We start from the raw sequence: 23,343 nt of genomic DNA on the forward strand, positions 1-23,343 counted from the left end.
CAGTGTGTGTGTATCAAATCGATACAATGAACCTACCCAAACAAAACACTTATCCACATACCTATATTGGCTTGTTTGGTTGATGCAATGCGGTCTGTCAGGTGGGAAGTGGTTCTTGCCAGTTTGCTAGGGAGCACTGAAAATAATGATGATGGTGGTGATAAATATCACACTAGGCAGAAGGAAAACTTGAAGGCAGATTGAAATACATGCAACTTTACCAAGGAGCACCTCACATTTAGCAAGGCAGAAAGAAGGCAGGACACAAGCAAACACTTGTAAGTTATCACCTCCTAGCAGAGCTGGCTCCATGGACAGCTGGCCTGGACAATCCAACTGGTACACCCTCTTTGTGCAGTAAGCCTTTGTCCCCTAGGCAGAACTTTTGTTCAGCACCTCTTCTTCCATGGGAAAGTTGTGAGGCAGTGTGCTTCTGACTAGGTCACCCTGTGCACTGTTGGTTAGCCATGTCGATCATAACTGATGCCTACTTCTCCCAGGGATTTGCTAGAGCTAGGCAATCCACCCGTTACCTAATTTCATGGCATTGTTCACCATTAAATGAGGTGGCATTCTGGTCATGAGGTGGATTTTTGAGGGGGCGGAGCAAAACTTACTGAAGCTCCTCAAAAATGGTGGTTGTCATTTATAGTTTTCCAGAATGTCCTAATCTAATCAGGGGTGGAGAGAGGTAGCCCTCCCAACAACTTTTTTCGGGCAGTTATTGTTTCTCAATCCAGGAACCTCAGGGCATTGAGAGAAATTCAAATTGGTGGCCACCAGCCTGATTAACCATTAAAGAGATCTAGCAAGTTTCATCTCCTTCGAAAATTGAACCCCAAGTTTCAAAAAGAAAGAAAGAAGATGCTTCACCCCCTCCTCTGTCACCAAATTCACCCCAAAATTTGATGGTCCTTCAACTTGGTTCAAGTCAGCTTGTTTTTCTATGTGGAATAGATTTTTTTGTTGATTTATATGGCACATTCATTTAATGAAAGCCCCCACCGGCAATCTGAAACCCAGACACAAGTCTGCCACCTCGATGAGAGCATGCCTTTCACATACCCTCCAACAGGTCATGGGGAGAAAATGGGGATGTGCGTATTCCAGGACATGCTCCCCCAGGAGTCATGCAACCTGTGCAAGATCATGGCGCCTCAAAACACCAAGTCAAACCGTTGGAAGGTTACAGCACCTGCTACGGCTGTAGCTGCTGCATTTGCAGCACTGAAGTGACATGCAGTAAACATTTATAGTCAAAGTATAGTGTGAGAGCTCTTGGCCTCTCACCAATGCTGAATGTCCTTGTTGAGGATTCAGAGACGATGTGGGGGGGAGGGACCCTCCTGATGCAGTGGAGAAAGCTGGTTTTGGTCTGGGACTAAAGTTGCCACTTACCAGTACCTGAAGTGAAATCTTAATATGAATTTGGCACTTTCTACTATAAAGTTTTGTCGAGAAAAACCAATTTCCTCAAAGCGCTTTTGCACCTTCTTATAGTTAGCTCATCAATTTTTGTCTGGGCAAACTCCCCCCCCCCCCCTGCATACATCTCTTGCCTTAAGGAACCTCCTCACAAAAGTAAAAAAAAAAAAAGCAATTGCTTTTCTTAAACCTCTGTCCAAATACTCCTTGGAGACTGAACTATTAAATAATCTAGATATTCCAAAAATAACAGTCCCTGGATAAGCTTGTCCCTGTAATTCCATATGAGCCATATGGGAACTTATCACTGAAACCACATTAGTCTTGATTTAAGGTCTTTTGACACATTATTACAGCACTCCAGCATCACTTCACACCTGCCATCCTGTCAATCAGATGGGGAGGGGGGGAACCCATTTCGATGTCAATCAAGAAATCCTGAGGGAAGTGTAACCTGTTAAGAAGTATTACCCTTTGCCCGCAACGATTCTTCAGCTTTGAATTTAAAGGACATATGCCAGAAATAATTAAAGACCATTCTTTTGTATCCTCATATATAAATGAAGGCATTTAGCGCCAGCAGATTTATATTGTCTGGGCTGAGAAGCTAGTTCATGTTCCACAGCTGTTTTTGCTGCAATTAATAGACTGTGCTTGTCCACGACAATGTCCTGCCAATTTGCCCTTGTAGTCACTCTCAAGGCTATCCTCTCAGTTTACTGATGTACAAGGAGTATTGTTTTTGCAGTAGGAAGAAGAGGTTGTGTCAACCTCAAATAACATGACAATGAAAGCACAAACCTGGCTTATACCCTTCCTGGCTGAAACAGCAATCTCCCTCTAGGAATTACAGTTTACACAGCTTAGCTACTATTTCTTAGGGGAGTGGGTGGGTGTAGACTAGGTGTTGTGGGCGTTTCAGGATGCTAGGTGGGTGGTAGGGGGTTCTACGGCAGAAGCTGAATTCTCCTTCCATCGAGCACTGGTGGGTGGTAAGGAAATTTTACCATCAAGAAAGATGCATTAGTGGGCAGTAGTTATAAAAAGGTTGACTACCCCTGGTGTAGACAGACAGACAGTCCCTCTGGTGAGAGACACAGCATCCTCATTGTGTGGTAGTTTGCCCACCTTTGGCTCCACTCTGCATTGAGCTCTCTCTAGTGGCTCCTAGAAGCTGTCAGCATGAGTCAGAGGTCACACCCCAGAAACAGCTTTGGCCAGCCATACCAGGCGACGGTAGTCAACGTGTCTCAAACCCTTGTTGAGTTTGGAGCTTCCCCTACATGCAAAGACAGGCTCCAGCGGATTGAGCAGACGAGACCAATAATGGGTCCAATGGTCAAGGCTGTTTCTGCACATGCTGTAGAGGGAAGTGAGGGGCAGATGGGGCTCATCCACCTAGGAAGGTAGCCCAACTAGAAGGAAAACTCTGATGCTAAACTTCTGTTGCCTTGCAGGATATCTTTGGAAAAACAAAAGCCTAAGGAGAAACCCTACACACGCCTTGCAGAGTGGAGTTCCTAGGACGGCAGGATGGTACATTGTACACCTCCTTCCAGTAACACTTGCACCCAAGTCAGTGTCAAATGTATTGCCCTGCTTTCCTTTGGCCCATATCAGCGGGGCCAAGAGAGGGGTATTTTTGTCTAGGCAGCCCAGGTCACTTTGGTGCTGCTAACACAGCAGTTTGACCTCACCCCTGGAGGTGCATTCCATCATCTCTCGAGGCAGATGGATGCCAACAACAAATCATGTATTAGTATTCAGTTTAGAATTCAAAATTCTGAAAAAAAAATGTAGTTTTGGTGTTCTCTCTTTTTCTTTTACATACGTAATTTCATTTCAGCGTATTTTAATACCAGGAAAGGGGGACTCCAACTCCCGTCAGCCCCAGCCCTAATGCAACAACACCTGGAGAGCCACAGCTTCCCCATCTCTATGCCCTTATAACAGCAAAAGTCGTTGTCATTTTCCACTGAGCGCTGGAGATGGGACTGAGAAAATTCTGCATGAAGGGACAATGAAACGACCACAACTGGCTGCTGCTCACTACTCCAAGAAAACTACCTACCCTCCAATTTACTTAAAAATTTCTTCCAAAGTGGGTTTAAAATTTGGCTCCTGTTTTATGACCTATCCACAGTGTGCTTTAGTATCACCTTAGAATTTCTTTTAGAAGCTTGATAGGTGCTGAGTTGAGCTTACCTTAGCCTTGCGAGGTGCCTGAAGGTCACTTGTGTGTTTTTTATGTCCATTGAATATTTCTCCAGCACCCTCCTGGCTCCCCCAGCTGCTCACACTTCCCCACCTGAAAAATATCAATGGGAGGAGCTACCTCATGACCTATTCCCTTTCAGCTTTAATTGAAATACAGGAGGCTGGAGAAGCTGGTTAATGAGCACCTGAGACTGAAGAGAGCTTGCTGATTTCCTTTTAAAGGAAAATCCTTCCTTTTGAATTAAAACAAAAACAAAACTGTACTTATTTAAAAGAAGTAATGAACTATAACTATAACATCATGGGGCTTTCAGGAAGTGTGGGCACCCAGGAGGTCTGCAGAAAGCAGACCACAAAAATACAGGGCTCTCAGAAAACCCCTTGGCCACCTTGAAGGTAAGGCAAGTGCAACAAAAAAAAGCTCCATACCCCACCCATAAAAATGTCACTGCAATTTCTCTTCCCTTTGATCATTTCTGAATGGAATTTCTTTTCTCATTAACTGATGATGGGTATGTGAAAAACTGCAGAAATCATTTTTGAGAGCAGGGGTGCTGAAAAGCCTATGGTGTAATTATTACTAGCAGAAAGTCCACAAATGTATGTGGATATGTGGTAGTAGTTTTGGCTGTGTTCCTTCCCAACTAGCTTCGCTCGTCTTTTGTTTTATCTTGTTTCTGCCTTACCTTCTTAAGCCTAATCCTCCTTCCTCTCATGTTTTCCTGCATTAAGAAATTCAGAGTCAAGTTGGGGGCAGCCTGATGATCTAAGAAAACATCACAAAGGCTTAGTAAAGTCATTCTGGAAAGGAATAGAATATGCAGCAATAACTGCAGTATTTCCCCAACCATCTCTTCCAGCTTCCTCCTACAGAGCTTTTAGGAGGCTGGGGTTTATTCTGAGTAAGTGTGTTGGTTACTAGGCTTGTGGAAGAAATGCCTTTGTGACATCAGCAGCCATTTTACCAATCCCATGTCGTTTCATACCTCTTGGTAGGCATTCACCTAGATGACAGTGGATTGGTGTAACAGCTACTGATGTAACAGTGGAAGACGAAAACTACTCATTCCCTCTGGTTTCTAATGGTGGAGGAACATTTCATTGGCTATGCTGAACAGACCAATACTTGCTCTTCCTTGATAATGATTACAGTGAAGAGATGGGGGAAAGAACTTTTGCTTGCCTCTCCTCAAGTTGCATTTCCTTGATTATCATATACTCAGAGTAACCCTAACTGATATATTTGTTTTTTGCCTGTTCAAATTTCCTTTCTCTTTCTTCTTTGGTGGAAGCAGGTAACTAGAATGTGAGCTCTTCAGCTTTTTGGACCAGACTAAACATAACATGGATTGCATTAATGTGTTTTTGTCCAAAAGACAAGTATCAAATAGGATCGATTTACACAGCATATACTTTACTAAAAGAACCAAAAGTTCAATCTTCAGCTACATCCACTTAGCATACTGTCCTGGCTTGTATAGCACTAAGTTCAAAATGCCAACAGCAGCCTCCCAATTTTCTGCCCTAGCGTTTTATCTGTTTCAGCTCTGGTCAGCAGCGGGCGGGCTGCATTGAGAAGGGACTGAAAAATGGTAAGAGGGCAAAGCCTATCTTCAAAGCAGCATCCCTGCAAGTGTCATTCCCAAAGCTGTGCCTTGAGCGTAGATTGCAGCTTGCAACTGTGCCTTCAACAGCAGCTTGGCCCACACGCAGCAGGTATCTGCTGAAGGTCAGTTGCTACAGGAGATGTGGAGATGGAGGGGCAGCGCATGAGTGCATTGGGTTGAGGAATCCGCAGAGGAGCCCTTGGATATGTCTTACCTAAGCTGGGCATAAACTTTCTGCTATTAGATGCCATACAGGACCTTGAAGGTTTCCAATATGTGAGTACATATGGAAGATATCAACCACACAGGGCACCTCCTGGAGAGGAATTTGAAAGCTCCCACTAACCAAACCTTCCTCCTAGTTACTGCCACTTTGTCTGCAGGATTATTATTTTTAGTGCATATCTGTTTTTCAGGGATGGACGCCTTTCTGTTGCACTAGAGGAAGTGGAAAGAGTGACTGAGAGGAAGGCCAGGGGCAATTTAAGCAGATCCTAGAAGGTCTCCGATGTTTTTGAACTCTCTCTGATATATTGATGTGCTGCTGCTTTTATTGTATATTAACTGTGATCATAGGGTGTTATTGTGTAAACTTTTTGTTTGGTGGTTGTTGTTATTTTACTTTTTTAATATAGCCCTGGGACCTTTGGGTGAAGAGTGGGCAATACATTTAATTAATAAATGCATAAAATTAACTTCAGCCTGCATTTCAGTGGCAGCTGTAACATAAGAAGAGTGCAGGGTCCGGTTCTTCTTGTGCAGACAGAATGAAATAAATCCCACCACAGTCTAGGAAATGGCCCAATGCACTGTGACATTTAATCAACTGTTTGACTGGGGCCTCACCTCCTGTATCTTTTTTCTGAAGAGAACATGATTCTCTGCACATCACTTTTCCGGCACACAGTTTCTCAAAGCCAGGTTATAGGCCTTTAAAAAAGAAAGAGAGAGGAGCCCAGTAAGAGAGGTCAGCTACAATCATGAATTTTATGAAAGGTTTGCTGGGAAACTACATTAAATGGCAACATCGGTGCACATCAGTTCTGCTGTGCTTCTGCAGCCCAAATGATTTGTGATATGCTTGCACTTCAGAGACATCATTGCAAAGCAGTGTCGCTCGCCTCAGTATCAGGACACTCCTTCAAATGCTTCACAATGCACCAGCCTCTTCCCATGATAAACTACCAGTCAGAGACATGTTTGGGCCAGATATGGGCCAGAGAAAGTTAATTCCTCCATAAAACTCTCCAAAGCCAAACAGCCTTCATCCCTGGATCTGAAGCTTGCAGCTCTGGAGTTAGCTTTAAAGCTATGCACCATGCACCTTTACTCTAAGAGGCTGGGGAAGCTTGATGCATCTGAAATTCTATCCATTTGAATAGCTCACCAAATATTGGATATGATCTTTTCCTTCTTTCTTTTTCCCCTCAACGTAGCAGATGCATTAGGGACCCTTTCTCATTATATCTAATTTAAAAATTGTACAAAGCATAGCACATGATCAATTTCCATTGTTCCTCTCAGATTTCAGTTCCTCCCACCCGCATAAACAGAGTGTCAACGCTCCCTGAGTTTGTTTGGGTTTGGGGATATTTTGTTGTTCTCATAATGCAAAACTTCTATCTTGAAATGCTTCTACTTATTATCAATATTCTTCTTGTGCAGTGCTTTACCAGCATGCATATGCAGCTGTGCATAGTGATCAGATGCTATAAGAAAGCAAATTACAGTCCAGGTTTTATCACTATCATTTTGAATGGGGCACAGGAACATATGTGTGTGTGTTTGTGAAACACTGCACAAAAAGAGCATACACATGATTGCAACTAAAATCAGCCACATCAAGATAAATTGTAACAGTATTTTATTTTCCATTGGCAATGTGGCAGGGAGTAGAATATGCAAAACAACTGAAGGACTTAAAGCAGTAACAAACTATGCATCTTCAATTCTGAAATTAATTGTACAAATCCTGTTAATGAAGGGGGTGGGGGAATCATCCTATCTCTAATTGAGTATACTTAGGTAAGGTGAAGTAAAGCAATGTGGAATATTATAGCCCATTCAAATCTGGAAGTCATCGCTTGATATTGCAGCTATAAAGTTTTGACCCATCCAAAGTGGTGAAAATGATTCCTTCCTTTTCTGCTACAGGTGGTGGTCATTTTGCATGGGAGCTCAGCTCCTGGCCCCTGTGCACATTGGCTGAGTGTTAAAAGCCTGCCCTGCCCCATTACACCTGTTATGCCCTCTTCCAGGTCCCAAAGAATGAACACAAAATGCTCATCGCCTATATTTATCTCATCTATGCCTATCAACTTTATAGCTGTTTTCCGTATCTGGTATCTGGCATGACTGGGAATACACACACACACACACACACACACACACACACACACAGAGAGAGAGAGAGAGAGAACAGCTGAAACTGTTGAGAAACAATTATTAAGCATTTGCATTTATGTAATTTAAGGAGTAACATAAGCAGAAAAAAAGAAGTGACAATGAATTCATTGTTATGAATTTAGAGGCAGGGGAGCAGGCTGTATGCCGAGACCCTTGTAACCTCTAGATCCAGCAAGTGTTAAAAATTAAGCCAGGCTAGCATCCTGATGGGGCAATAGCCTAGGTCAGGCACGTCCAACTCCCAAGGGACTGTGATCTACTCACAGTATAAAAAGACTGGCTGTGATCTACCCTTTGTTCATTGCTTGTCAAGAGTTGTTGAGCTTTTTTATGGGGAAGATTGACCAAAGTCGTAGAGCTTTTTTTTTGGGGGGGGGGCAAAGTTGATACCGCAATCGACCTGTGACACCCCCGCACTTGATCAGTCGATAGCGATCAACCTGTTGGACATGCCTGGCCTAGGTAATGGGTCACTAAAGGAACAAATGAGGTGGATCTCTGCCAGGCAGCAAACTGATTGGTAGTTAGAAAGAAAAAAGCTGAGAGTTGAGAGATTTGAGCTAGAAACTAGAAATGGAAAAGCGACAGGCTAGGAAGCCAGAGAGACAGAGTGATGCTTGATTTCTAGTTTAATCCAAGGCTGTGGCTACAGGGGAAGCAAGGCCCCTCTGCTGTGTCAATGCTGCAAGCCCCTCCATAGTAGGCTCAGGTTGTATATATGTGTAAATAAACCATGTATCATAAAGACACCCCAGTCTCCTCTGTGCCTCATTCCAAAGGAAACATGAACCCTGGCTTGGAACCCCCATAACCTTGCACTGTTCAGAGACTGGGGTAGTATGCGACAATATTTTTAAAGCACAAAGTATGTCCAGCAATAGCATGGGGCATCTTCTTCTTGCACAAAATAAAATACAACCCTGAAGAGTCATGTCTCTCCCTGCCCCCTGCCCCCCCACCTTTTGGTTGCTTGATGTATGACTCGGCCCTGCCTCATCATTCTAGTATGATTCAAACAAACAGAGGGAATTTTTCTACTTAAATTCTTCACTGCAAGAGAAGTAAATATCTTACTTTTCTAAAACACCATTTCTTAAAGATAAAATAGAATTCTACAACACTCTCTCAGATAGATTTGCCATAAGTCAGATACCCTTGTTCAAATAATGAACTATGAACACCATCCATCTTATGCCTTCAGCTCGTTGTGAACTAGCTCTTGTTAAGGTGCTCCTGTAGGAGACTCTGTTGACTGATAACAATGAATGGGTTTTTTTGCACCACACTGCAGTTGCCGCTATACGTCTCTGGCTTGAATGGAAAGGCAATTAAGGAGGAAAGTATTGAGCAAGGAGGGACCAATGACAGGGTACTGTTTTTTAAGACAAAGCAGGATTATAAAGCTGCAACAAAAGTGACCTGCTTAACTGACTGAAGAGAAAGGGGTAGAAATGGGAGGAAGTGTTCTTGTTCCAAAATCGTTGGATCAAAGATGTCTTTAATGTAAAGGCACATGTCACACTGCCACCACCCAAAAGTTGAAGAGGAAGCCTGCACAGAAAACTACCAGCCTGGTTCTTGAGAAGCCTGAGGTCAATTCCATCCGCTGATATAGGCTTTCTGTGATGTTGCACGTTACTTGCAGAACAACCCTAAGCACATTTACACAGAAGTCTTACTTATTTCAGTGCAACTTACTTCCTAGCAAGCTTATCCATCAGAGGCGGCTCACCAAAAAACACAGGCTGGGCAGCTTGTTTCTTTTCCACATGGCCCAATACAGTGGTACCTTGGGTTACATATGCTTCAGGTTACATACGTTTCAGGTTACACACTCTGCTAACCCAGAAATAGTGCTTCAGGTTAAGAACTTTGCTTCAGGATAAGAACAGAAATCGGGCTCCGGCAGTGCGGCGGCAGCAGCAGGCCCCATTAGCTAAAGTGGTGCTTCAGGTTAAGAACAGTTTCAGGTTAAGAACGGACCTCCGGAACGAATTAAGTACTTAACCCGAGGTATCACTGTACTGCATTTTTAATGGAAATTGCATAAACATATCTTAGCCAATCTCTGTTCTTGTAGTTTAGGGCCAAGTGCAATATGGATCAGAGCTAGTTGGGTAGTGTAACATATTTGGCTAACTTCCTACTGTGCTGTGACCCCATGTTAACTTGATGTCAAGCTAATACTTCCTCTGCCAATGGTCAGAGAAAGTGAGCTATCACGGACATGCTATTTTTCATGCTGGCAAAAGTTTTTATATTTCAGACTGACATTTGCATGCTGCTGGCCATAGCATTTGGACAGGTTGTCATGGGCATCTTGGGTTGCCTGCTAGTGGAAATAACTCTATAGGTATGACAAAAACTCTGTGTAAGTCCCAATCCACCCACCCCCACCCCAAATTGTAAATGTTTATGTGATTGATGATGTTGTTTCCTATATCTGATCAATATTTAAGGACATGTGACAGCTCCCCACACCCACCCACTCTCTGCAGCAAATATTTTTTGGATCAAATGGGTAGCATAAGCATCGAATGCTTTTTATGTGCCCTTATTAACAAAAGGATAAATTTGTAATGAGTTTAATTATTGAAAGGACATAACACGTTGATATGGTGATCTTTTTTTAAAGCTTAAACCGTTAAATGGCAGAAGCCAAAATGCAACTCAGAGTTTCCAAAGCAATCCTACTGCTTGCAGGATTCATAAACCAAGTAAACCTTCTGACATAACTATAAAATGTGGCATAAACCCTTGGAAAAAATAGCCTTCTTGGAAAGGGTAACAGCACTTTTATGAGGATTTCAACTGCACCATGGCAACATCAACCTGTCAAAGCAAATGAAGGGCAGTAAAACTAAAATTAAAAATGATGAAGGGGACCCCAGCTTGCTAACAGCTTTCCAAGCTGTAAAGCTTTCAAATGTTATCTCTTCATTGGTTTGTTCAATCACACATGTCTTTGCTACCAAGCTTTATCATATTATGTATCTTTCCCATCACAGCAGGCTGCTGAATTTGATCGACTTATGCATGAAAAATATATTTCCCCCAACTTCCTCATCTTGCTAAATTCCTTTCCCTATCCTTATTGGTTCATTTTTATTGGTGCTTGCATTGACACCTGCAGGCTACAAGAATAGCAGTGACACGGACTGGCAATCATGCCGCGTTCTGGGATGTCTGAGGCCTCTGGCATCAAAGTCACTGCTGGGGCCCTCCTACCGGGATTGGAGAAGAAATCCATTTTAAGTGGATTTGTACACAGAATTTGGTAGCAGAAGCCATTCATGTATCACCAATGTTCCCACATTCCCTTAAGACTAATTACAATGGTCCTTGCTTTACGAACTTAATCCGTTCTGGAAGTCCATTCTTAAACCAAAGCATTCTTAAACCAAGGCATGCTTTCCCATAGCAGCAGTGGACTCAATTTACAAATGGAACACACTCAACAGGAACCGGAACATGTTCTGCTTCCAAGGCAAAGTTCACAAACCAAAACACCTACTTCAAAGTTTGCAGCGTTCTTAATCTAAGTTGTTCATAAACTAAGCTGTTCTTAGACCAAGGTACCACTGTATATACTAGTTCCTGAGACTGTTTGGGAGATGTCCCGACAATTAAAGTGGCATGTAACAGCTGCTTTAAATGTATGGTGTGGGGGCAACTTGGGAATCCGAAGCAGATTCAGTCCTACCTCTGATCTGCATTAACAACAGCACAGGGTTTCTGTATCTCGGCACAGCCCTTCAAATTGAGTAAAACAGAATAAGATTCTATTTTGTAACCCTCTTGGCTTCAGCCCATCCCTTAACTTGCAGGAACTCTTTTCTTTGCTGCTCTATTTTTGGTATTTTCGTTAGGTGTAGGATGTACTAATGCCCAATCCTAACTTAATTTCTCCATTGGTTTCTATAGGCAACTCTCACTTCCTTCTATGGAGACGATTAAAAATAGCATCTCAAAGTAAACTAGGGAGTGACATATCAAAACAATGAGAAGGTTCTTACACTTACACACACACACACATACACACACACACACACACACACACACACACACACACGTCTCTTCCTCTGTTCTCTTTTGCTCATTTCACTTGGAGAAAAAGACAGAAATGGAGTAAAGGGCAAAGGAGGAATAAATATACAGAACTTCTCGGTTCCCACTCTCCTCTTTACACCCTCTGCACTCCTTGCCTTCTCTAGGGGCTGGTCCACTGGTCTTCAGCTGGTGGGTGGGGACCCACGTGGGTCTCAGCCAGATCCAAGGCGGGTCGCAACAGGAACATTACCACCCTGCAAATGTATGGTAAAAGAATAAGAAATGGGTTCCCCAATGTGTGTGTGTTAAAAATGGATCCTGGCCTGAAAAGGTTGAAGATACCTGAGTTAGTCCTATCCTGCCAACTTGTTTTGAAGCCTCCTGGACCACTGGGGCTATACCCTCCCCTTCACCGGCCAATCACCTTCTCCATGGGCCACACCTGTTTTTACTAGCAATTTCAGTGGCTATTTAGCATGCTTTGTTTCCATTGGATTCTGTTTGGTGTATGGCAATTTAGTGGGTGGTATTCAGAGTAGACCCACTGAAATGGATTATGTTCATTAATGTTGTGGATCTAGTCTAAGTAAGACTACCACCCTCTGGATTTGTGGGGCTGTGGGTTAAACCACAGAGCCTAGGACTTGCAAATCAGAAGGTCCGTGGTTCAAATCCCCGTGATGGGGTGAGCTCCTGTTGCTCGGTCCTAGCTCCTGCCAATCTAGCAGTTCGAAAGCACGTCAAAGTGCAAGTAGATAAATAGGTACTGCTCCGGTGGGAAGGTAAACGGCGTTTTCATGAACTGCTCTGGTTCGCCAGAAGCGGCTTAGTCATGCTGGCCACATGACCCGGAAGCTGTACACCGGCTCCCTCGGCCAATAAAGCAAGATGAGCGCTGCAACCCCAGAGTCGGTCACAACTGGACCTAATGGTCAGGGGTCCCTTTACCTTTACCATGAATTTTGGCTACATAAGAATCAACACTCACACCACATATTGCAAATTCAGAACTCCAACAAAGAATCCACTGGACTAACACTGTTAAGATCAAACTCAGCCTCTTATATGGATTGGAAGTTAACTGGCAAGGGGTGCGTGTGTGTCCCAATACGCTACTTTTGAGACACTACACACCTAATCTTGCCACCATCCCATGATGCAGTCCTTGGAGCTTCATTTTAACACCAGTTCCTTTCAACATCTCTATTTTACTGTTTTCAGACCTTGTCGGAGCATGTCATCTGGGCTCTCACTGTGTCACAGATAATAACTAGGTCTATTTGTCCTTCATGTCAGTATATGGCAAGGCAGTCTCCATGCTGTCTAGATGCATGAATAAAAACCACAGTCTGGTGTCCAGAAATTGGCTTTAATTTCCCTCGGACTGATGTGCGGCTGCTAGATGTTAGACGCCAGTGCCGGTGCCTAGGGGCTAGTCTTTGAAGGACACCCTCGCTGCTGGTTAGGGTGGCCATCTCATGGTTATGGTGGCAAGATTAAACTGGACAGACTCTGAAATATTTTCCCCAACAAGCAAAGTATTTCCTCTTGCTGTTTCAAATTTTAAAACTAATATTCATGGTAAATGTATGGAAATGAAAAGGAAAAAAAAGTCTCACAAAAAATATAATCAAATATGACAGTTTTCATGGTATCGCAGCATGAATGCAAACTCCAGAGAAAATGTATCAAATAAGGAGGAGCACTGATAAGAATTCAGAGCTGGTTTGAAGTACACCCGTTAATGACTATCAAGTAACAGTTTGCATGTGTAAACTGGGTATCTCAAGTCAGACACTAGAAACAAGAGAATTCATCTCTCTCACACACGTTTTTCAGCTGAGGTCACTCACACATAAGCACGGGATGATAATACTGAATCTCAAGAGGGGGTGAGGCTAAGGCTGGTGGAATCCTGAGCACTCTGATTTTCATGGGTACCAGCTGCCACTCGTGACTCGAACCCTGAGCTGGGCTACAATTATGGCTGGGGTGGTGTGTGTGTGTGTGTGTGTGTGTGTGTGTGAGAGAGAGAGAGAGAGAGAGAGAGAGAGAGAGAGAGAGAGAGAGAGAATAAGAATTCATGGAGTATTAATATATGTCTGGGGGTGGTATTTATCATTGTCACAGAATGACTATAGTTAGGAAAATCGTCAGGCTGCCCACTGCAGCTTAACCATCACTGGGAGTGGCAGCAAAGATTTTGTTGCTGTTCAAGAAAGGAAGAAAAAGTAGAAATCCTTATAAACAAAATTGCAAGCCTCCCTCCCCATAAGGAATAGAAGACACCAAGCTCCATTTAATGTCCCCCTTTCATGGGGGACAAAAGACTTTCAAAAGAGGAAAGGGATATTCCGGATGTTTGTTTGATTGATAAAGAAATAACTCTCCCTTTCCTCCTTCTTCTCTCCATCTCAAGCTGATAATATGCCATTCAGGGTTCAACTCGAGACTCCATTCGACTCCCAAAACCGTTCGAAAACCAAGGCACGGCTCCTGATTGGCTGCAGGAGCTTCCTGCACTCAATTAGAAGCTGTGAAAGCTGCGTCGGACATTCGGCTTCTGAAAAACGTTCACAAACCAAAATACTTCCAGGTTTGCGGCATTTGGGAGCTGATTTGTTCGACAACTAAGCCGTTTGGGTACCAAGGTGCCATTGTAGCTCCTTATACATACCTTCTCCCACTAGTCTAGGCCAACTATCCCAAGTCTTGTTAGTTAGCCCTTTGCATATTATTTGTATTCCCTTCCTTTCTCTTTGTCCCTCCTTTAGCAGTTCACTAGGGTTCTGTGGCGATTCATCTTCCTCCTTGGCACACAAGAAGAAAATATAGCAAAGCTGTGGATCTCTCTGCTATCCATTCTATGGGTAAAAATTCTGAACCAAGGAAAGCCACATCCTGGAATAAAACGTGTTAGAACTGTCAGAATTTCTCAGCGATTCATAGGCTGCCATTACTGAATAACGTCTGAGGTAAAACAGAAATCCTTCTTCTGAGTGCAGAAAAAAAAGAGAAGCAAAATAATGGCAAGTGTGTGCACATGCACACAAAACTATGGGGAAGAAACTGCTCTGATATCACAATGCAAGTTGACATGTGAAGATTTTGTCAAGGACCATCTGGCTGCAGACACAACTCTGGAGCATTTATTGAAACACTGGCAGCTGGTGGGGGACTTTCAGATCATTTTGGCTGGGAATGTAGCAGCTTGATATGGGATAGTGGGATCCAGTTGGATTTTTTTTTTTTTTTAACAGGACAGGCTCAAGAAATAGACTTGGCATATGAAGAATTATGGCTCCATGACAGTCCTAAAGACCTACAGAAGACTGCCTTCTAAGAAATGCATGGATTTCAATTTGCAAGCCCTTGAGACCCTCACATTCCAGAATGTGTATCTTAGCATGATAATAGCTTCTGTATAGTGTAAGTCAAGCTCTCCAGTATTCTTTACAGTACTTGTGTAACAGAAGCCAGTTTTATTGACCTCATATTGCAGGGGATGGAGGGGGCAGAAACTGGAAGAACACCTGCCTGTCTAAGGTCCCCTAATGAATTCATAGTTGAGATTACACTTGAACTGAGGGGCTTCTCGCTTTTTAGCCTCTATACAACAGCTTGCATAGGTTACCTCTTATTCCAGATTACCTTCTTGGGTTGCTGCCTTTTCTCCAGTGTAGGAGGGTTCCTATGCTTTTAAAAGCTGTGCTAACAACTCTGCTGGTCACACAACCCTCAAAAATACATGAAACCCACCCAAAAAGGAAGTAGCAATCCCATTTTCTTCCTGCCAGTGGTCATAGACCCTTCCTAGCTCTGAGTGCAGTAAGTAGAAATGACCAGACAATTGCCTCTTGAGGTTTATGATACTATGCTATAGTCAGCTAGGAAGAAAACAATGTCATTTATTACCTTCCATGCACTAAATGGAAGATCAGATCTCTTCCTCAGTAGACATGAAGCTACACATTATCTGGTGCCAAGGTGATACCTGAGGACATGACAGAGTGAGGAATAGGATGCAGGAGAAGGAACATGGATCCAGAAAGACAGACAGCTTCAAATGGTTCCATATAGAAAGCATAGGAGGCACAGACTGGATTCTTGTGGATCCCCACAGCCCAAAAGCTATTTCCTAGTATAGTTGTACCTTGGTTTTCAAACAGCTTAGTTCTCGAATGTTTTGGCTCCTGAATGCCACAAACCCAGAAGTGACTGTTCCAGTTTGTGAACTATTTTTGGAAGCCGAACGTCCAACGGGGCTTCCGCAGCTTCTGATTGGCTGCAGGAGGTTCCTGCAGCCAATCAGTAGCTGCACTTTGGTTTCCAAATGTTTTGGAAGTCGAACGGACTTCCGGAACAGATTCCGTTTGACTTCCAAGGTACGACTGTACAACTTTCTGGTAGTGACACTGCAGGTAGGAGCAGAACTGTTGTAGTACAGTGCCTCCTTGAGTTGTTGCAGAAGAACACCATGGTCTATGGTGCCAAGAGCCACTTGGAGATTAAGGGGAACCAACAGGCTCACATTTCCCCATCTCTCTCCCAAAACCAGGTATGAAACCAGACCAGATATTTTATCATCATCATCATACTTACTTTACTTGTGGAAATGACTCAAAGAGACTTACAGATACTATAAACATGCTACAACCAATGTCTATGTTTACTCTGATATCAGTCCCACTGAAACAGTTCACATCCCTCAGCCAAATAATAAACAGGGCTTGGGTTCCGTTTGAGGCTGTGAATCCTTCTCTGTCCTATCGAGGACTCTGCCTACATCTCTTTCCTTACAAACGGAGGGTGAAAGTCATTGAGACAGAAAATACAAAGCATTTGGTGTCGCTTTTCGGCATTGAGCCTCCATAATTCCAGCCTAGAATGAAAGTGAGTTATAGCAAAAGGCATTCCAAGGATCAGTTGGCAGGACAAGTATAGGCTAAAGAAACCATTTATTTTTTTCGCTGGACTTTCAGCATTTCTGAAGAATGGGCTGACTACAGTGGTAATAAAGTAGAACCAAGAGAGGGGACATGAGAAGGACTGTCAAGTTCTTGCTTCAGTTTCTGGGAGCGGAGGAACGGCATGTAATGGGTGGTGTCCTCTCTCACATTTTGAGCAGCAGCAATTATAAATTAAGTTATCCTGGTAAATGTGGACCTTCTTACTTTATTATGTGACAATCTTCTTTGGCTTTTGTATTTCAAGAGATGGAGAAATCAGCCACTGTTTGCCTCTCCTTCCCAAAAGGGCTTGGTGGAACTTGCATTGCAACTACAGATCCTCACAGACCTGTATTGTGCCTCCTCTATTCCCACATCCCCTCTTAAAATCATACAAGATGCAAAGTCCACTGCCTTTCCCCTCACACCTGTTTTGTTATATTAGTAATAGCAGACAAACTTGTGCGAAAGACAGCATATCCACACCCTTTCAATCCTCTCCAGCTACACAAGAGTGTTGGACACGTTCTGGGTCACGTTCTCAGACTTTTCCACCTGTTGAGCAAATGAGTGTGCAATTCACCCTGGAACATCACAGAATCATCTGCAATGCGCTGGGGTTCTGTGACACATGTGGAGGAGCTCTTTAGCAAATGCATTGATTTGGAAAGAGTTCTGTGATGGTAGGAAGTTTTAAAGTCACCAAGTTCTTCCTAAAAAACTCCTTCACACAGGACATAGTTACACTATGGAATTTGCTCTCACAGGAGACAATGATGGGCACCAACTTAAAGGTAAAGGTAAAGGGACCCCTGACCATTAGGTCCAGTCGTGGCCGACTCTCAGGTTGCGGCACTCATCTCACTTTATTGGCCGAGGGAGCTGGGTCATGTGGCCAGCATGACTAAGTCGCTTCTGGAAAACCAGAGCAGCACACGGAAACGCTGTTTACCTTCCAGCTGAAGCGGTACCTATTTATCTACTTGCACTTTGACGTGCTTTCGAACTGCTAGGTTGGCAGGAGCAGGGACCGAGCAATGGGAGCTCACCCCATCGCGGGGATTCGAACCGCCGACCTTCTAATTGGCAAGTCCTAGGATCTGTGGTTTAACCCACAGCGCCACCCTCGTCCCTTTTGGGCACCAACTTAGATGGCTTTAAAAGAAGATTCATGAAAAGGAGGCTATCTATAGATGGCTACTAGCCATGATGACTACGCTCTGCCTCCACAGTCAGAGACAGTACGGTTTCCAAATACCAGCTGCTGGAGACAACAGGAGAAAAGAGTGCTTGTATGCTCAGATTCAACTTGGCAGTTTCCCACAGGCACCTGGTTGGCCACAGGATGTGGAATGAGATGGTCATTGGCCTGATCCAACAGGTTCTTCTTATGCTTTTAAGTTAGGGTTTGAATGAAATATTTTCCCTAGCCTTTTTTTCTTCTTCTTGAGCTGTGGTGTTATGCAGCTTGTATGACAGAGTATCACATTTTTATAGCCAACCATAACCTGTCTCGAAAAGCACACTTTGGCAATGCAATGGCGTTAGCTCAGCTAGCATACCCAGCCTGGCATCAGAGCTTAAATCAGTACATATCCCCGCACCCATCCCTCCTGCATCTATTTGGAAGAGTCTTACACTCTTGAGATACTAAGCACAACACAGAGCTTCCAAACATTATTCTCACACTTTAGTGTTGACATAAATGAAATGCCCAGACACGCCAATTAAAAAAGAAAGAAAGAAAAGGAAAGGGCAGAAAGCTAGAACGTATCTATTTCATTCTCTTTTATTTAGGATAGTTTGAACTATCTTAAAGGAAAAGTTGAAAGACCAAACCATATATCTGTGCATCCCTCCTAAGGCAGATTCTCCAACCACTGCCAGTTGGATGAGCCACTATCCCGCAAGGCCAAAATTTAGCAATTCATCATGTCAAAGAAAGAGGAGAACTTCTCTGACTTCTAGGATTGATCTTTATACCCTGGGGGATCAAGGGCAGGACATAAAGCTTCTGAGTTCCTGCTAACATTGGCTTTTGGTAATAAAGGCTAACTGCCCCATCTGTTTGTTAAAATTCTGAACATGTTTTCTTTCTCATGCACATACCAAAAGCCCTTTCTATTGTGATAGCTGGAAACTGCCCCCTCCCCAAATAAGGTTTTAAAAACAAACATGATGCAGCAACATATATTGCTACAGGTGCCTCTTAAGAAGAGGAAAAATAAACTGTGTAAACTTGCCCATAATTTTTGAATAAATGTTTGTTGCACTCCTAATTGGCAGTGTGCTCCAGACAGACAGGTCAAATTGATGGCTTGTTAGTGAGGACTGGCCCCTTTGTGAGTTGTTTTCAGAATGATTGATTTACAATAAAGTGGCTCCTGGTGGGAGCATGCAGGTGGAACTGATTCAGATCGATTCCACAGAAGCTGACTAATCAGCTGTTTAAACTGGCAGAGTGCTCAATGACGGAAACAGTCGAGCCATCATTTTCTATCTGGGATTACAAATTAGCTTGTTCTATTTATCCTGTTCCCCATCAATATGGATGCAAGCAGCTGAAGGCGAGAAGTGGGATTCTGGAATGACAAGATAAAAAGAAAAGAAAAAGAGACCCTCCCTTCTTGCAGACCTTTCTGTTGTGATGCTGACAATGGAGGCACCAGGAGGGAGGAGGGACAGCTGCTTTACAGGTTTGTAAAACTTCGCTGACAGTGCAATCCTACACATAGCTCCTCAGTAACAAGCCCCATTGAGTGCAGTGAGGCTTATTCCCAGGGAGGTGGGTATAGGACTCCAGTCGAAACATCGCTTCTGAGGCTGTGACCTGAAGCACACTTAACAGAGGGTAAGTCACAGGGGAGATGTACTTCTGCATAAACATGAGTAAGATTGTGGTGCATTTTAACGAAGTATAAGGGATGTCGGCACTGTGACCAGTTCAGATAGGTTAAACCAATAGCAACAGAAGCCAGAAATAACCATACCTAGTCCTTCTTTACACTCTACCCATGCTCTTCACACACACACACAATATATATATATAGAATGTTGAATATATGTGCTTCTTTCAGTGATTAAGGTTACATTTGTGGCTGGCCACTACAGCCTTTGAAATGTCACCCAGGAAGGATTTGGTGAAATACACCCATACGTCACAATTTTATGGGCTTCATTCTGATGTGCAGCTGTCAGGCCATAAACAGAACAAAACGTGTGTGTGTGTGTGTGTGTGTAGGAGCCATTTGCCTAACCTATATTGACTTTGGTGTCCAAAAATGCAGGTGCAAGTTGTTTTGTAATATTTTGTGTTTACTTACAAATAGATAGGTTGCATGGAGCATAGCTATATGCTTCAACAGACTATTAAGAGGATGTCAAGGTATTTCCCTAGGCAACTTACACCAACAGTCCTATTCACAGAAACCTGAAACAGAAGCCCATAACAACATATACTTATCACAGTGTTTTGGTTTATTTGATTATAAAAGCTGACACCTATGGACAGATTTTGTTATGGTGTGGGTAGAAGGGTTCCCCCTAAATAACCATGGACCAACTAAGAGGAGGAATTGCAAATCAACAAACCAAAGGAGGGAAGGGATAATACAAGTTCAAAAAAGTTGAGGTGGAGGGTCAAGGACCTATGCAGGCCATGGAAGCCCCAGTGGAAATGCATTTTAACCAATTCTCAGGCTTCTATGTTTTCAGAAATCATTGTCCACAATTTCAACATGCATGTGTTCCTGACCATAAGGGTTAGAAACTTGCTTTAAAAATTGTTGAAACGCAATTTTGTTTTCAGTTCTGTGCTGTTTCTACATTCTCATGGAATTATGGCAAAACACAGTCCTGAGCATTGATAGTGATGTGCCTGGCAATTCTTAGGGTTGGCATAGAAATGGTCAGTGTGTTTACACTAACTTTAGCTATGAAGGATTTTTGAGCAGTTTCTTACCAATTTTAGGAATGAATATAAGAATTGTTTCCCCTAACAATGATCACATTGAATATAAAGATCAATCAATACAGCTGCTTCCTGTGTTGAATTATAAATTTAACTGATAACATATGTATTGTATTTAATTGCTTCTGCAAAATTTTGTCAAATGTTAACCTCAGCCTCCATTATAGTTTGGTCTGCATTGAGCACCCACATTTCAAAATATTTGTTGTTACAAATACAAGCTTAAGCTTCCTTTAGTGTCCTCAAATCCTGACCTGCAGGGCTCAGATTCTGTCTCAAGTTGATATAATTCAGCGTCCCTGGCAGTGTGATTCTAGCCTTCCTTTTAGCAATCTGCCAAAACCAACTGAATTATGTGTTGGTATCGAGATGTGGGCTGCTCACTGCAAATTGAGCCGATAGCTGGCGAAGTCATTTCACTTCACACCCTCACACTGATGGGCAGCCTCTGGAGGTGAGATAAGCAACCTGGTTCGGATACAGAACAAGATGTGTTTCTTCAAGATAAGATGGGTGATTTAAAAGAAGCGACGGCTCAGGCAAGCGGGGTGTGAGGGTTAGGAGCCATTCGTCATGCAGAACTCTGACTTGTACACACACAGCTTTCTGCGACTGCCTTAGATGCATTAGAAAAGGTTGTAACAAGTGCAGAGGTTGCATCTTTGTCAGGTGCCACTCTCAGGCAGTTGCTCCCAGGAAGACGCTTCTGGGGCACACCTAGCTTGAACAAAGGGATGGAGGCGGGCCCTGTATGCTTTGGATCAAGTTTCCATCTCTGCTGTAGTTACACTGAATGACCTTCCTTAGCCTTGATTTCTCCTCTGCAAACAAGAACAGCAGCCTACCTTCTCATAGGGTGGTTGTGCAAATAAATGCTTTGTGTTTGTAACAAACTGTAGTCCATTGGAAGACCAACTCTGCATTACAAAGATGTCTGCAAACTTGACACAAAGGCTGTCAACGTTAACCCCACCATGTGGGAATTCCTTGCAGACGACTGCAGTGCCTGGAGACAGACAGACAGGTCATGTATCCATAGCAGTGACCAGAGAAGGAATGGCCACTGGGAGGAGTGCAGAGAAGAAACGCCTTGGTGCATTTGCAGCAGAACAACTGGATGCCTTCATCTGTCCTATTTGCAACCTAATATGTCAAAGTGCAAGTAGTTAAATAGGTACCACTCCGGCAGGAAGGTAAAGGGCATTTTCGTGCGCTGCTCTGGTTCACCAGAAGTGGCTTAGTCATGCTGGCCACATGGCCTGGAAGCTGTACGCCGGCTCCCTCAGCCAATAAAGTGAGATGAGCGCCACAACCCCAGAGTCATCCACGACTGGACCTAATGGTCAGGGGTCCCTTTACTTTACCTTTATGTCTTCCATATTGGTCTCTACAGCCACAGTAGGCGCCGTAACCTTCCAACAGTTTGACTTCACCCCCAAAGGCACACTTCTTCCATTGTCTCCCGAGACAGACAGATGCCAACAACAGAGAGCTTATAACAAACTGCAGCCCATTGGATGGGAAACATGCAACAGGGTTTTGAAGAATAATTCTTGACTCCAAAGTTGGGTTTTACAAGCCCTATTATCTAGCAATGTGAAGGTTTAGAGTTAACCCTTACTCCCGCCCATTTTTTTGGTCTTTTCCCTTTATCCCAGCAGAAATATTGGTACATTGCATTTTTCTAAAAGAAGAAAAACCTTTTAGAATGATGATTGAAATACTTTTAGAAGTAGCACATTGAAATAAATTACTGCCAATTTCACAGATGCAAAACTCCTATATCCTGTATTGAAAGGTAATAAGGCTGGTAATTATAGCATTGCTACCGTATCTGTCTGCATCAGTAAATACATAAGCCTCTTAGCACTAAACTAGGAATCTGCCAGTCATCCTTCTTTTGCCGCATGGTGACAAGGCCTTTGGACAACTGGGCCTCTGACATTTCTGCTTTCTCATTCCTCAGGTCACTGCATCAAACAAAACAATTTGATAGAACTTTGAAAATATATACCTACACACAGGGAACAAGCAAGCACGTACAAGAATTGAGGAGCTTCACTGAATTCATGCAAGCTCAAAGCGAAAGTTCAGGACCAAAAAATATGTATCTTTAGGACACCAATTTGAGAACTCAGAAATATACATTAGTATTTTTAAGGATATTTCATTTACTGGGATGGAGCAATATATGACTATATGGGTTCAGGATAGTTATGTTTCTCTGCAGTTAGTATGATGCTTGCAGCCTACTCGTGTCCACGCTTACTCAAGAAGCCAACTCTACTACGTTCAACAATATTAATGATCATATGCTATAGTATTACAAAGTTTTACTGGGTATCTAAACATATTGCCATTCCTTAACAACAGTATACAAATGTTTATTTTCTGAACTTGTCTTAAAAAGGTGAGGGGTTTTTCTGTTTCTGCATGATTAATGCAGAGGTCTATACAGGGCATTCAGGTGGCAAAAGTTGGGGAGGACCTTTGAGGGGGTTGAGGGGAAAGTCACTGGCCTCATCAATGGTTTTCTTGGCAGTCACCTTTTAAAAATATATACATACATATATATATCATAAGACTACTGTGAGAAGCACTGATGATACTAGTAAGTTCCACCCTAACCCCAATTTTGCTCTCCCCCCCCCAGAAAAAAAACCCCAACAACACTTGATAGGGGTTTTGGCTCCCTTTGGCCCTGTGAACACCCTCAAAT

At 43.1% G+C, this 23,343-nt stretch overlaps 1 long non-coding RNA gene across 9 annotated transcripts in view; it reads right to left on the reverse strand.

Annotated features, from left to right (window-relative positions):
- Positions 1 to 4,543, reverse strand: part of LOC309371193 — a 98,976-nt gene extending 94,433 nt beyond the window's left edge. For all 9 annotated transcript variants that reach the window (XR_014168871.1, XR_014168872.1, XR_014168873.1 and 6 more), the window contains exons 1-3: positions 4,329 to 4,543; positions 3,631 to 3,733; positions 62 to 136 (exon numbers count right to left, since the gene is read on the reverse strand). This is a non-coding gene — a long non-coding RNA (uncharacterized lncRNA). The remainder of the gene's footprint in view (positions 1 to 61; positions 137 to 3,630; positions 3,734 to 4,328) is intronic.
- Between the last annotated feature and the right edge of the window lie 18,800 nt (positions 4,544 to 23,343).

Source organism: Podarcis melisellensis (assembly GCF_964234715.1).
Source record: "Podarcis melisellensis genome assembly, chromosome: 5".
Lineage (NCBI taxonomy): Eukaryota > Metazoa > Chordata > Lepidosauria > Squamata > Lacertidae > Podarcis > Podarcis melisellensis.